Below are 14,419 nucleotides of genomic sequence, written 5' to 3'. Positions count from 1 at the left end.
CCTTAATACTAACATTAACACCAAACATTAAACCTAAATCCTAACCACAACCTTAATTCTAAGCCTAAACCTACACATATTTCTTAGCCTCACATAAACCCTAAACTCAAACCTAACTACTATAACGCTGACCTTAAAACTAGACTAACCCTAAACCAAACCCTAAATCTAACCCTAACAATAAATTTAACCTAACTATAATCTAAACCTTAACACCAAATCTAACCCTAACCCTGTCTCTAAACTGAAATTTAAATATAAACCTAACCCTAACTCCAAACAAAACCTAATTCTAACCCTAACTTTAAACCTAACCCTAAACCTACTCCTCAGCCTGACCCTAAACACTACCCCTTAACTTACCCCTAACCCTAAAAATAACCCCCAATATAACCCTAACACTAATCCGAACATCAAAACCTACTTTTGAATCCTAACCTTTATTTAAACCTAAACCTAACTGTAACTTTTACCCTTACCTTAAAACTAACCCTAAACCTAAACATAACCCTTAACCCTAACCATAAACCCAAACCTAACCGTAAATCTAAACTTAGTCTAACCCTAAAACTAATTATAAACCTAACAGTAAACCTAACCCTAGTCTTAACCCTACACCTAACACTAATCTTAACCCTAACCAGCATTTGGGGTTGTGACATTTTATTTAGCCATGTGATGGATATGTGGTTTTAATTTGTATTTTTCTAATTAATAATGATGTTGAACATCTTTTCATGGCTTTTTTGTCATCTGCTTATCCCCTGCAGTAAAATGTCTGTTCATCTCTTTTGCCCATTTGTTAATTGGATTGTGTGCTAAATGAGCCATATCCTTAAATAAATTCTACGTAATGTTTTTTAAACTTAAAAAAGTTTTTTAAACTTAAAAAAAACAACAACAGTCCAGTGACTTAAGTCATTATGTAGGATTTTCAAATCCTTCTAGGCAAAATGTATATAGCATTTGAACTTGATTTAATAATGTGCTGAGCAATAGAGTTCTCATATTCCTTCTGTACCTCAAGTGTGGTACTAATAATGCATAATAGCAAAACAGTTTAGAAAATTTTTACTTAGAATGTTAAATAGACTGTACAATATACATATTTTGTATACAGCTCTCATAATGTTTCCAATCTTTTTTATTAAAATAAGCTGATTTGTGTAAATGTTTCAGAATGATGCTGTGGAAAATTAATACAAAATTTTCCTATTTGTGCAAGACAGTAAATATTGGTTCCAATTTGTATGCATCAGTAAATTGATAATCTTATTTCTCTGATGTTCTTCACACACTTTTGACCCACCTTTTTTTATTCCAGTTGTAGCAATCAGTGGCCCAGGCGTAAGCTGATAGCAACTTGTCTTCCCATATCTTCTGTTTTCTGAGTTGGGATTTCTCTTCCCTCCCAGCTTGGAATACTCAAACCCACTCTGCCATTTTCACCCATGGTCAAACCTGGAAGTGCTAGAGAGTTGGTACCCTATGGTGTAACTTTTAAACAATGGAGATGGGAGCCAGTGTATAAATACAGCCTCTTCCATTCCCTAAGTGGACCATTCTGAGGTGTGCTCTTCAAAGCTCACTGGGGAGTCTCCTGCGCCATGAAGCCTCAGTGACCTCCAGCAGTGATCATCTCAAACATATCCGTGGATTGGCTTTTCCTCCTTCATGTTTCATTCTACCTAGCCCGTACTCCTGTATTTTGGAATCATTTTCCAAAATGAACCACTTGCATATAAGAATTTGTCTCAGTCAGCGTGGGGAAGGAGAACACAAAGATTTGTTTATTACCAGTTGTTAAATATTTTGACTCCCACCCCTGTAGATAAACTAACACCCTATGGAAACTTTCACATGTACAAAGGAAAGGTGTATAAGAATATTCATAACAACAGAATACACAAAAAGGCGGAAAACCCAAATGCGTATCAATAAGAGAATGGATTATATAGATTTTGTTATTTGTACATCAGTGAAACTACATTTATCAAGTCAGTGGACTCTCTCAAACCAAATGTTGAGCAAAATAATAGTAATAATAATTAGCAGATGAATAATAAAGTTTGAATCCAAATATATGTAGTTCAAAAACATGCAAAACAAAGCAATATATTGGAGTTACATACATATGTGTTAAAATGATAAAGAAAACTGAGGGAATTATAATTCAGGGCGTAGCTATTTTGGGGAGGGAAGGGCAGAGGGACACATTGGAAAGGAACACATGGGGCCCCAGCAATATATTCTCTCTTAATATTCTCTCTTAAACTGGTACATGAGGGTTTACATGTTTCCATATACTTCACATTTGCTTTATGTTTTTAGGATGAATAAAATACCTTATCATAAAAAAGATTTTAGTTTTGATATTAAGAGGTTGCTTTTATTAAGGATGACTGTAAAATCCTTTCACTGCCCTAACCAAGTCATTCCAGAAACGAACTGTGTCCCTTGCTGAGGAAACTCCAAGGCTTTGATTCTACTTTGCCTTATTAATGGGATTAAACTGCACACAATAGAACCATCTCTGGAAGACAAGGCCTTGATTTAACACATTTTTCTCTTGTTATTTGTTTTGTCAGTCACTGGATGGATTAGGTGTGAACACAGGATGCTTTAAAAAAAAAAAAAAAAGAAGAAGAAGAAGAAAAGCCGTATCTGCAACTGTCCAGACAACTACAGAGCGTTTCGTATGATAAAAGGGCGTCATTAAAGACCTTGTTACTCTAACTGTGGTGTTTGGCGAAGCAGCACCAGTTTGGAGCTTGTTGGAAATGCAGACTCTACACCCCACCTCAGACCTACTGATTCAGAGTCTGAATTTTAATCAGCTCTCCAAGTGATTGCTGTGCACATTAAAGATTGAGAGGCACTGCTCCAGCCGTCCTACTGCTCCATCTACAAAGAGCTGCATCCAGCCCAAGGAGAAGCGCAGCACATGGAAATTCCTCAGGTTTAACTGTAACAGATCTGTCTCTTTCATGACCCTCTCTTTGTTGGCCCACATATTTACAAGTAGAGACTTTATTTATTTACACCTCTCTCCTCTTTCCAACTTTGCGGGGCACTCTCATCCATTCAATAAAAACTTACTGCACTTGTCTTAAGCACGGAGGATAGCGAATAGGATGACATGGCTGTGTATCTCAAGGAGCTTACAGTCTAACAGGACACAGATACCAAATGAGGAATTACAAGCCTGATGAATGTTAGAAAGATAAACCGAATTTGATGAGAAAAGAGCTAGAGATGGCGAGTCCGAGGGAGCTTTTCTGGAGAAAGTGTCGTTTAAGCTTATGAGAAGGCACATGTCGGTGGGGTGTGGGTGAACTGGGGGATTGTTCTAAGCACAAGGAATACCCATGCACAGAGCTCTTTGGGTTCTTATGTTTGTATTTCCAATGACTTGCACTGTTCTTGGCATACAATAAGTGCTTGCTGAATCAATAAGTGTTCTGTCATATTTCAGACATCTACTCTCTGGCGCTGGAGATGGTGGAAGCTTTATTTTTCTTTTCAAAGGAAATAAGATCCCTTAATGGGGAAATGACAAGGAAGAGAGAAAGCCGACTGTTGTGCAAATTGCTAAATTGGAACTATGAGTGGGAATAAAAAATTGATTTACATAAATTTTCCTCCCTGAAGCAACTTGACAATTTATTCTGTTCTGGAGAATTTTCAGTTTTTGGCTTCAAAACCAAGCTGTTCCTTATTCTGAATTTCTTGGCCTGCTGTGAAACTAGCATTTAGTGTCTTTTACATCATACCCTGATTAGGTCATGGAAATTCACAGCTAGATCAAACTGGAAAACAGCTAGATCAAAACAGCTAGATCAAAATGGAAATTTTGGAACTTTCACTGCCCATTTTACTTCGTGGTGTTGGAAGGTGTTATGAAACATTGATTTTAAATCATTTCTTTCAAAAGTAATAGTTATCAAATGATCAAAATAATCGCCATCACTTATTGAACACTGTATACATTACATAGCAAAATCCACATATTAACTCTACAGGAGAGTAAGTTGAGTCATATGAAAATTGACAAATATTAGCAATTTCATATGGTTCAATTTAATATTATCTTTGGACTCTCACCTTAGAAACTTACAAAGAAATTAGAGAATCCCTGATAACCATAGCCTTACTACAAAATTTAGTACTGAATTTTCTTTATAGATCAAGAGATCCTGAGAGAGTTATAGCTCCTTAATAACATCCACCCCCCCACCCCCACACTTCCACCCCCACCCCCATTAGCTCAAGAGCTGTATGTGTCTGCTTCCATTATGGTTGTTTATACATTGTACTGAGGTGGTTTACAATCCATCTCCCCTGCTAGACTGAGTTTCTTGAGGGTGGAGATTTTGTCTGTCCTGCTCATTTTTGTATCTTTGTGCCTAAAGTCTTTGAAAAGTATTTGTTACATTGAAACCTTAACAAACTTTCTGTGGAAACTAAATAAATCCTATTGACTTGTTACTGGACAATGTAAGGTAATCACTCTATTGGGGTTTTGCATTTTACAGTCAGTCCCAGGAGTAGGCATTTGACATTCTTGAACTGGGAGGACTTTATTTACAATGATGCAGGAATTGTCTCTCCACCCCACCCCAGAGAAAGGTCCAAAGGTGCTCTCTCATCTCCCTCACCTCCTTTAGGTATTTACTTAAATGGCACCTTTTCTGCCCCTTCTCTGAGCACCCTATTTAACACAAGCCATCTCTCCAAACACCTTTTTTCCATAGCACGTATCAGCATGTAACATATATTTGCTTATTTCTTTTGCATGTTCTTTTCCACTCCCCTAGAATATAAGCTCACACGTGACTTTTCACATAGGCACAGGATTAATAGACACGTCTTAATACATAGATGGATATTTGGGGGTGTGGGCCTCCATTTTCACTTCAGCTTCCACGTGATGTGGTGACCTGGCCTGGTTTGGATCTTACTTGCCTAGGTATCAAAGAACCCACATTCCCAGCGATCTCTCACCCACTGTCTGAATATTTACAGGGTGCCCCACAGTTGGCACCACACGTGGCCTCACAGTCACTCTTCCCTATTCCCTTCCTCGCTGATCCCCAGAGCGGGGGCGCGGGGTGAGGGGGGGAACCCATCAAAAGCTTGGGGTCGGAGATGTAATCATCTTAGTTCCGCTCTAAGAGAGACGGGGTTTTCCTGCTTTGGGCCTGGGGGGTGGGGTGGGGGCGGACGGAAAAGTCAAGATTCCCACGCAAGCCCTGGGGAGTGGAGGGGACGAAGGGCGTGCCTATAAATTTTAGGCCTCAGGCCTGTAGCCCGCCCAGGAGGCTGCTGGCGAGCGTGGTGCCTTGGTCACTGCTGGGGACCGACCGGGAATCTTCGCTGCGCAGCCCCGGGGCAGGGGCAGAACGCTTGAGGTCCAGCACCTTCACCTCGCGGCCCCCTCCTCTCTTTGGGAAACCTGGAGGCGGGGTTTGTTTACTCCTTGCACGCACCGCCGGCCCGGCCAATCCATGGGAGCGGCGCCTGACGTCATTCATCCCGCGGGCCAACCGGCGCTCACCGTGCTGCTCCGCCGCCAAAGCTCGCGCGGGGGAAGCGGGCAGTGGATGGGCGGGTGAGGGCGGACGAAGCCGCTTGCGATCTCGCCTGCTGCCGCCACCGCTTCTCGGCACGCGGGGCGCGCCCTGACCCTTTCTCTTTGGCAGACTCGAGGGCGCGCGCACGGTGGCGTCCCGGGGCCTCGCCCTCCAGGATCTGGACTGGGCAGGCCGCGCTCCGAGTGTGAGTCCATCGGGACCGGGCCCCCGCCAAGGACGGGCACCCCAGGCTCGGAAGAACAGCCCTGCGTGGCCGCCTCGTCCTCTGCAGCCGCACGGCGGTAAGGCCTGGGGCGAAGGCGCGGGCCCGTGTGCGGAGGGCCCCTAGACCCGGCCCGGCGTGCTCCTGGGCAGGTTTCCCTCCCTGCGCCTCGGGGCCCCCTCGTCACTCCGAGTCCTATCTGTTTATTCCCACGCGTTCTCCCTGTCCTGCCCGAGTAACCCGTGACTGTCTGGAGGAGAGTCGGAAATCACAGAGCCCCTCCACCCCCACCCTTGCAAATTGGGGGGAGACAACGTCCCTGAGTCATGCCTCGTGGAGTAGAGGAAGGGCTGCTTTTTACTTTTTCGGTCTCTTCAGGGGAGAAGGGTGGCTTCTAAGTCTGGTTTTCTGACTCCCCACCCCCCCCCCCCTTTCATGACCCACACACCCCCATCTGTCTTTACCAGGTGTTTTTGAGTTCCAAAGCTTGGTGCGCTTGGAAGAACCTCCTATGCCCCACGAAGGAACTTTTCTCTAAAGTAGAGGATTACTTTTTGGGCCCAGACTCCTTTGAGAAATTCTAGAGAGCCAAGGTCCCTGTCCACAGAAAATATAAAAGTTTTTGTAGGATCCCGCAGAGAGACAGTTCAGCTAAGTGGATGAGCGCTCAGAGCGCCTCTGGTGTTACCTTGCATTGTGTGATCTCAGTTTCTTCATCTGTAATATAGTAATATTTGCCTATTCGAGGTGTTGCGAATAGTAAATGGACTGATCAGTGGAATGCAGTTGGAACAAAGCTCACAATATATTAAGTGCACTTCATGAGTTAGGCATATTTATTATTGACAGCTATGAATGCTGATTCAGAAAAGTTCCCTGTACTGTTTCTCTTTTTCTGTTGAAACAGTTAACAGGCTCATCCCGTTCCATCTTCGCTGCTGAAGCTCCTTTTGAGCCTTTGGATACTTTTCCTCCTTCGATCTCAAAGGGCTCAGACTCCTTGTCCCACTTACTTGCTCTCTTTTTTGTAAGTCAGTAGCTCATTCTCTTCCTTCCCCAAACCTTAGTTTTGTGTTTTTTTCATTTGATTTCTACAGCCTAATTTTTCTGGGCACTTTTTCCCTAATGGCTTGAAATCAGCTTCACCTAATAAATGTAGTTGAAGTTATTCATCTGTCCTCTACACAGTATGATCATGACCCTGTCTCATTTAGTTGATCTGATAGTGGATGTTGCTTTTCCGTTTTATTGGTTAGTCTATAATTTAGCTAAAGCTTTATCACTATCCTATTACTATAATAAATCTTTAATAGCAGTATCCATTCTCAAGTAGCACCAAAGAGAAAAATCAAATGCTTAGAACCTGGATTCTGTCGTACTTGTGTACTGGCTCTCAGAGTGTTTGTTATTTATTAGAACATCTTGTGCCTGGAACTAGAGTCTAGTCTAATGGCAGACACGGTGTTTGTAGCACTGTTCTGGCAGGACAGTTGCAGTTTCAGCAATGTGGCACTTCTATTTGTTAATAAAGGCTCAAGACTTACTAAACTCCTAACTCTAGTTCTTTTGAGTTGTATAAGAGAAAACGGATTTTCCAATGTAATACTTTAATTACCATTTTGTGATCATGTGACTTTCCCCCCAGCTCCTGTAAATGTGTAGTCCACTGGCACCTTCAGGTTTTTCCTTTGCAGCCCAAATTCTTAACTGTCTGAGCTCTGTCCTCTCAATATAACTTGAAATTGGATGTTCAGGTGTGTTTATCCTTAATGTGGAAAGTATTTGTGGATGAAAATGATACACTAAAACATACCCTAAAGGATTCAAAGATTGTTCTTTATAATTAGGAACTTAAATGTGAATATACATTTGCCTTTTTTTTTTTAACATGATAGAAAGACTGGCTTTGTCTTCTTGCTGTTGGTAATTTATGTTTTATGCATAGTACATGAGTTACTTATATTTACATAGCACTTCACCATTTTAAAAGCTGTTTTAGATACGTGAAAGTTTTTAGGACATGGTGAGGAGACAGACTAAGCCTAAATTAAATTCATGGCAAGTGAATTAGAACCTAAGTAGTCTGACTTCTAGTTCATTGTTTCTTGGTCTGTCAGTCTTAACAGTTAACCAGGAACAAAGGATGGAAAGGAAGGGTTTCAGATGATGTTTTAAAAGAGGAGGAAATTTCTAATTTGAGCACTAAATATTAGATATTGAGGAGGAGTATATTAGCATCTTATTTTTTAATTTTAAACTTAGGGCTGTTTCTTTTAAAGTTAAATAATAAGCCATACTATCTATGAACTTACTCATAGTCAGTTTATATTGTCACTTGACAAATGACTTTTTTTCTGACTTTGTCATCATATTTAAACTCATTGCAATATGTATCATAATGTATCTCAGAAGAAACTAGAAAGCACAGAGTTGAGAGTTTTTTTAGATTGTAGAATTTTAAGTTGTAATGAATTTTAAGAATTATTAAATATACTCGCCTCCTCATTCTTGACCTTTCCATTTTAATCTGGGATAGATGATTCTAGGGGTAGAGCATGAGTAGATTTAAAATTAGACTTTTGAACCCTTGAAATTTTATGCAAACTTATATGCATTTCTATATTTTTCTGGAGAGAAGATTCATAGTTCAATAGTTTCTAAGGTAAAGGTATTTGGATAACTAACTTTTATAAAATGTTTTCTTTTACTGAACTAGACGTTATATCTTCACTGGTTCAAGTACTGTCTCTTGTATATGTGGGTTTCCAGATATTTGAAGATACTTGTATTCCACTGATTCATTTCTTCTCTAGACGCACTATTCTCAGTCTTTAATTTTTTAAAATGATTTTATTGTTTTGATTTGAACATCTTCACAATACTGATGGGTTATTTGTGGATTTGTTTTATTCATCCATATTCTTAAAAGTGTGGTACCCAAGATTAGATATTAACCAGTAGAAAAGACTGTAAGTTACCTCTGCTTGTAAAGCATGTGCTTTAAGATTAAGAGGAGAGTTGCTTCTTTGGCAACCACATCACACTGTTAATCCATAATAATATCCTGGTTAAGATGAACTCGGGCCAGCCTACTTGGGTTTAAATCCTGGCTCTACAATCTAGCTGGGTGACCGTGAATAAATTATGGAAACCTTTTGGGCCTCAGTTTTCTGACCTGTGAAATAGGGTTTATAAGAGCACCTCTCATAGGGTTGTTATAAAGAATAAATGAACACATACATGTAAAGCATTTAGAATGGTCTCTGGCATTTAAGTGCTATGTGTGTTACCTATTATTATTGATTTTTTAATCGGCTAAAATTCTTGAGTTGCTTTGTCCATGGTTTCCCAATTCCTTTTTTTCCCCCCTTCTCCCGCCTCTCCCCCTGCCCCCACTTCGGTTCAAGTCGTTGTTTTTCACTCTAGTTGTACAAGACATAGCTCCCTGGCTCTTGCTGGTATCATGAGTCTTGCTCTTCCCCAGCCACTCACAGCAGCCCAGCTCCAGAGAGAGCCATTGTTCACAATCTTAGCTGTAGAGAGTGCTGCTCACTGGCCCTTGTGGGAATCGAACCGATGACCTCAGCATTAGGTGCACAGGGCTCCAACCACCTGAGCCACCAGAGGATAGCCTAGAAGCAATATCCAATTCTTTAATAGGATGGTTTTTTTTGGTGGGACTTTATGTTTATCTGGATTAAATTTTATCTTGTCAGATTGTTTCCAGTCTGTTGACTTTGTTGATGTAAGAACACCAAACCTATAGAGATTTTTTAATAAAAATTTATTTGAGCCAAACAGAGGATAGCCTAGAAGCAAGATCTCAACAGACAGAAGACAGAAAATTGCTTCCCAGAATGAGTTTTCAGCTTCTTTTATGCATTTGGAATTAAGGAGGGAAGGAAGATTACACAAAGTTGGGGGAAAGCAAGGCGGGGATTGGATTACAGGACAGTTAACAAGATTATGTGCTCTCTTGAGGGTGGTTTTGCTTGAGGGGTCTGCAAAGAGGCATTTCAAACATGTGTTAACTTAGATGCACAGAAACAATGGACAGGGCTTGCTTAAGGAAAAGATAAGTGATATGCCGGGGGCATGATTACCCATCATGACCTGCCCAGTTAGGAATTTATGATCAGATCACCTGGTAAGATTAGTTTCCGTAGAACCCCTTTATCATCCACAACTTAAAAAAAACACCTTGATTTGGTCATCCAATCTTATTAAAATATTGACTAGGTAGATCTAAGAGCAGGGCTCTTGCCCTGATAGAGGCTTCTTTTCATGTTGATAAAAAAACCTCATTCTTTGGTTCAAGTTGTTCAGCCAGTTAGAAATCCAGCTAATTTATTATTGTCCATCTCAAATTTTTCCAAGTTTTCACAAGGAATATATAAGGAATTTTAACAGTTGCCTTCCTAAAACCAGATACTTTTCTATACTTCAGTTTTAAAATCCTATCAGTTCAATAACTCAGGAAAAGAGCATTAATCTGTTACTACATGTCCTTAATGGAGCTACAGTAGTACCTCGATTTTCGAACGTCTCCGTTGATGAACATTTCGGTTTACGAACACCATAAACCTGGAAATGCTTCGGTTTTCGAACATGCCTCAGAAGTCGAACATGTCACGTGGCTTCCACTGAGTGCAAGATCCTGAGGCCTAGCTGTCGGCTGTTTTCGAACGTTTCAGAACTCGAACCTTCGAAAACCAAGGTACTACTACTGTATACTGGTTTCCAGGAGCAAATGTTGGTTATTACTTTTTCTATGTTCACAAACTTCTCTCAGTAATGATTCTACAATCTTGTCTAGAGTTACATTTAATTTTGCTGATCAATTGTTGGCAGGATTCTCTTTCTCTTTTTTTGAACAGTAGTACTATATTTTCCTGTTTCAGTCTTCTAGCAACCTCTCTTATTCTCCATAGTTTCAAAACAATTGCCGACAGCTGCGTGGAAATTTCATCTAGAGCTCTGTATACCTTGTTGAACGTTTACTTAGAGCAATTAGGGAGTCTCTTCAATCTTCTCATCCATATTGAGCTTTGGTTTTCACTAATTCGTTGATTAAATTGATCAAATGCCCATTGTTTTTGGCAGGACACCAATGTTTGTTTCACCCCATCCTATCTGAAGAGAACTTTTCTTGATAGACATGCTTAAAGTGAAAAGGTAATCCACTTCGATTGCTCTACTTTCCCAACGTTGTTGCCGTTAACGACAGTCTGCGCCTCCCTTCTTTTCTGCACTGCAGTAATAGCTTCCGTACTATTGACCTTCCTTCTTCCAGTCCTTTTCTGTCTCCAATCCTTACGCATTGCAGCCAGAGTCATCTTTGTTTTTAAAATGCAGGTATCTCTTTAAAGTCTTTTCTTCCCCATTGGAATAATCTGTAATGATCTAATTAGATTTCGATTTTGAGTACTTTCCAACTCCCTTATTCCGTTTTCTGTTTACTATCCTTTTAAATTCACCACCCCCCACCCACTTTTTTTTTTTTTTTTTACCTTCCTTGTTCTTAAGGGATGATGTAGAACTGTCAGCTAAATAGTAAGCATGGGTGAGTCACTCAGTAGACAGATATGGAGAGCGTCCTGTGTTACAGGCATTGTGAGGCCCTGAACTGATACAGGGGTGTGACAGTCCTCAGTCCTTAAAGAATTCTAAGTGTGGGGAAAGTAGTTTGAAGAAGCCCAAAATCTTTTTTCTTAAATACTCGAAAGCATACTAAGTTTATTTAACAGATGCCTTTTTACTTTAAAAAGAGCCAAATATGTTGTTACTGAAGAATGAGTTTGTTAAAGTGACTAATTCAGTTCTATTTAAATTAAATCAAATTGCAAAATAACAAATAATATAAATGTGGAAAAACAGTATGTATTTCAAAGCTGCCAAAATAAAATGTTTAATCAAAACTGGAAGCACCAGTTGTTTTTTTTACAGTCCACTTGAGAATGGACAATTAAAAAACCAATCTGTTAGTTTTCTTTCACAGCATCTTTGAAATTGTGGTGTGATATAAAACTACGTATAAATGAAAAGGATCTATTAAATGCTGTTCAAAGGAGAGAGATGAGGATGATGAGCAGTGGCTCTAAGAACCTGTACAACTAACAAATGGTAGTCAATCAAATGATTTCCAGGTTAACAGAAGTTTGGAAAAGCTGTCAGCTAAGTATACTGTGCACTAATTAATACATGTTTTGTTCTGAAGTCTTTACAAGTAGGAAAAAAATTTTCGCCTAGTGATTATGTATTTTTTTTTTTTAAAGATTTTTTTTATTGGGGAAGGGGAACAGGACTTTATTGGGGAACAGTGTGCACTCCCAGGACTTCCTTCCAAGTCAAGTTGTTGTCCCTTCAATCCCAGCCGTGGAGGGTGCCATTCAGCTCCAGGTCCAGTTGCCATTGTTAGTTGCAGGGGGCACAGCCCACCATCCCTTGCGGAAGTCAAACCGGCAACCTTCTGGTTGAGAGGATGCACTCCAACCAACTGAGCCATCCGGGAGCTCAGCGGCAGCTCAGCTCAAGGTGCCATGCTCACTCCCAGTTGCAGGGGGCGCTGCCCACCATCCCCTGCAGGACTCGAGTTGCCAAACCGGCAACTTTGCGGTCGAGATTCCACTGGCCCACTTGGGAATCGAACCGGCAGCCCTCGGAGCCAGGAGCATGGAGCTCCAACCGCCGGAGCCACCAGGCCTGCCCGATTATGTATTAAGTTGAATGAATTAGTATTCAAAGGTAACAGAGTACATTACTTTCGCAGGCATTCTAACAAACATAAACTGAAACTCTGTGAAAAATTCCATCCTATCATGTTTCCCCCAAAATAAGACCTAGCCGGACAATCAGCTCTAAGGTGTCTTTTGGAGCAAAAAATAATATAAGAAAACCGGGTCTTATTTTACAATAAGACCCAGTCTAATATAATATAATATACTATAATATAATATAACATAATATAATGTAATATAACCGGGTCTTATTTTACAATAAGACCCACTATAATGTAATGTAATATAATATAATATAATATAATATAATATAATGTAATATAATATAATATAATATATAATGCCGAGTCTTATTTTACTATAGTCTTATATTACTATATATATATTATAGTATAATATAAGACTGAATCTTATATTAATTTTTTCTCCAAAAGATGCATTAGAGCTGATTGTCCGGCTAGGTCTTATTTTTGGGGAAACACAGTATAAGATAGGACTTTTTAGAAAGGGGTCACTATATACAAAACCCTCTTCCCCATAATGCATTCCGAGATGAGAGAAATGATAAGTAAGGAAAGTAAGGTTCTGAAGATACTATTAGCATAAGCAGCTCATTGAAAAAAAGTGAAATCATTTTTACAAAATGTAAAAAACAAAATCCCAAAAACATTTTCTAGGATTAAGTAACAAGACAAAGATTCATAATCTGCATACTTTGTATTCATAATGAATTTCTAATGGCTTACTTTACCCAACACCTACTAGGTTATACAGATCTCAATCCTCCTCAAAAGTGTGACATAGGTTTATGATTTTTTTCTTTTTATAAGTGACACAAGTTGCTTTACTGGGACTGGAAAGACAGTAATGGCAGAGCTGGGGCTCAGAAATGAATCTGTATGATTAGTCCTAGCCACTCCACTATGTTACATTACTAAACTACTGTCTTAGGCCTTCGGCACTCATGCAAGAACTTAAAAGTCTTGAGAGCTTCTTAGTTGTTTAATTTCTGGGGTTTCTTTGTAGTGTGTTGTGAATTCATTCAAATATAAGTGAGTGATTTGAAAATTAGCCATTGTTTTTGATTGATCATCCTTTCACTAGTGTCACTATTTAATATAATTTTTAAAATAGACCATTTTTGTGTAATGTTATATGTGGTATCTTAAATTCAGCTGAATTTCAGTTAATTGGTTAAATCATGATTATGAACTATGCGAATCTATTACATAGACTGGTTTTCTGTGAATAGAAACAAGTACATACTTAAGATGTTAACCTAACGTCTTGGTAACATAAATATTTTGATTTTATTGTAAGGTCTATATTTGCTACATGTCCTTTTGACTTGTTCAAAAATTAAATATATGTAGGATAAAATAAAAATGGATATAATGAAATGATGTCAGCTCTTAAAATTGTGATGAAAGAAGAGAAAAGAGGCTAAAAGTATTCCAAAAAGTAAGAAGAGTAAAAATATAATAGCAAATAACAGTGGCAGTGTTTACGGTTCCTCTCAGAGCACGAGCACCATTTATTTCATAGGCCAAGATGCTGTGCTTAATGATGCTGTGTGCATAACTGGTCAACTGAATATGCAACAAGAAAATAAATGTATTCAAAAACAAGAATGACGGTACATACCGTGTTATCAAAGCAGAAAATATAGCACAAAGGGATTTTTTTTCCTTCTTCATCTTTAGTTATATGCATATATTGAAGCAGTCTCACAAACTACTCAGTGTAGCTTAGATTGGCTATTATCTATCTATCTACCTACCTACCTACCTATCTAATTTATCATAGTAGCAAAGCCTCTAACTTATTTAATATTTTTTCCCATTTGTGTAAAATTCACTCTAGTATTTCACCCTGGAAAGAAACAG

The 14,419-nt window shown here is 39.3% G+C and overlaps 1 protein-coding gene across 6 annotated transcripts in view; it reads left to right on the top strand.

Annotated features, from left to right (window-relative positions):
• Positions 1–5,569: 5,569 nt before the first annotated feature.
• The window catches only part of TFDP2 (transcription factor Dp-2), a 186,638-nt gene continuing 177,788 nt past the window's right edge, over positions 5,570–14,419 (top strand). For 2 of the 6 annotated variants that reach the window (XM_019747140.2, XM_019747137.2), the window contains exon 1: positions 5,572–5,875. The gene's annotated coding sequence lies outside the window, so the exon portion shown is untranslated. Of the gene's footprint in view, positions 5,876–14,419 lie in introns of all 6 variants that reach the window. The other 4 variants (XM_074312941.1, XM_074312940.1, XM_074312942.1 and 1 more) reach the window with 3 other exon arrangements.

The sequence above is a fragment of the Rhinolophus sinicus genome, linkage group LG10 (genome assembly GCF_036562045.2).
Source record: "Rhinolophus sinicus isolate RSC01 linkage group LG10, ASM3656204v1, whole genome shotgun sequence".
NCBI classification, from domain to species: Eukaryota; Metazoa; Chordata; class Mammalia; order Chiroptera; family Rhinolophidae; genus Rhinolophus; species Rhinolophus sinicus.
This window is presented reverse-complemented; position numbering and strand designations above follow the sequence as displayed.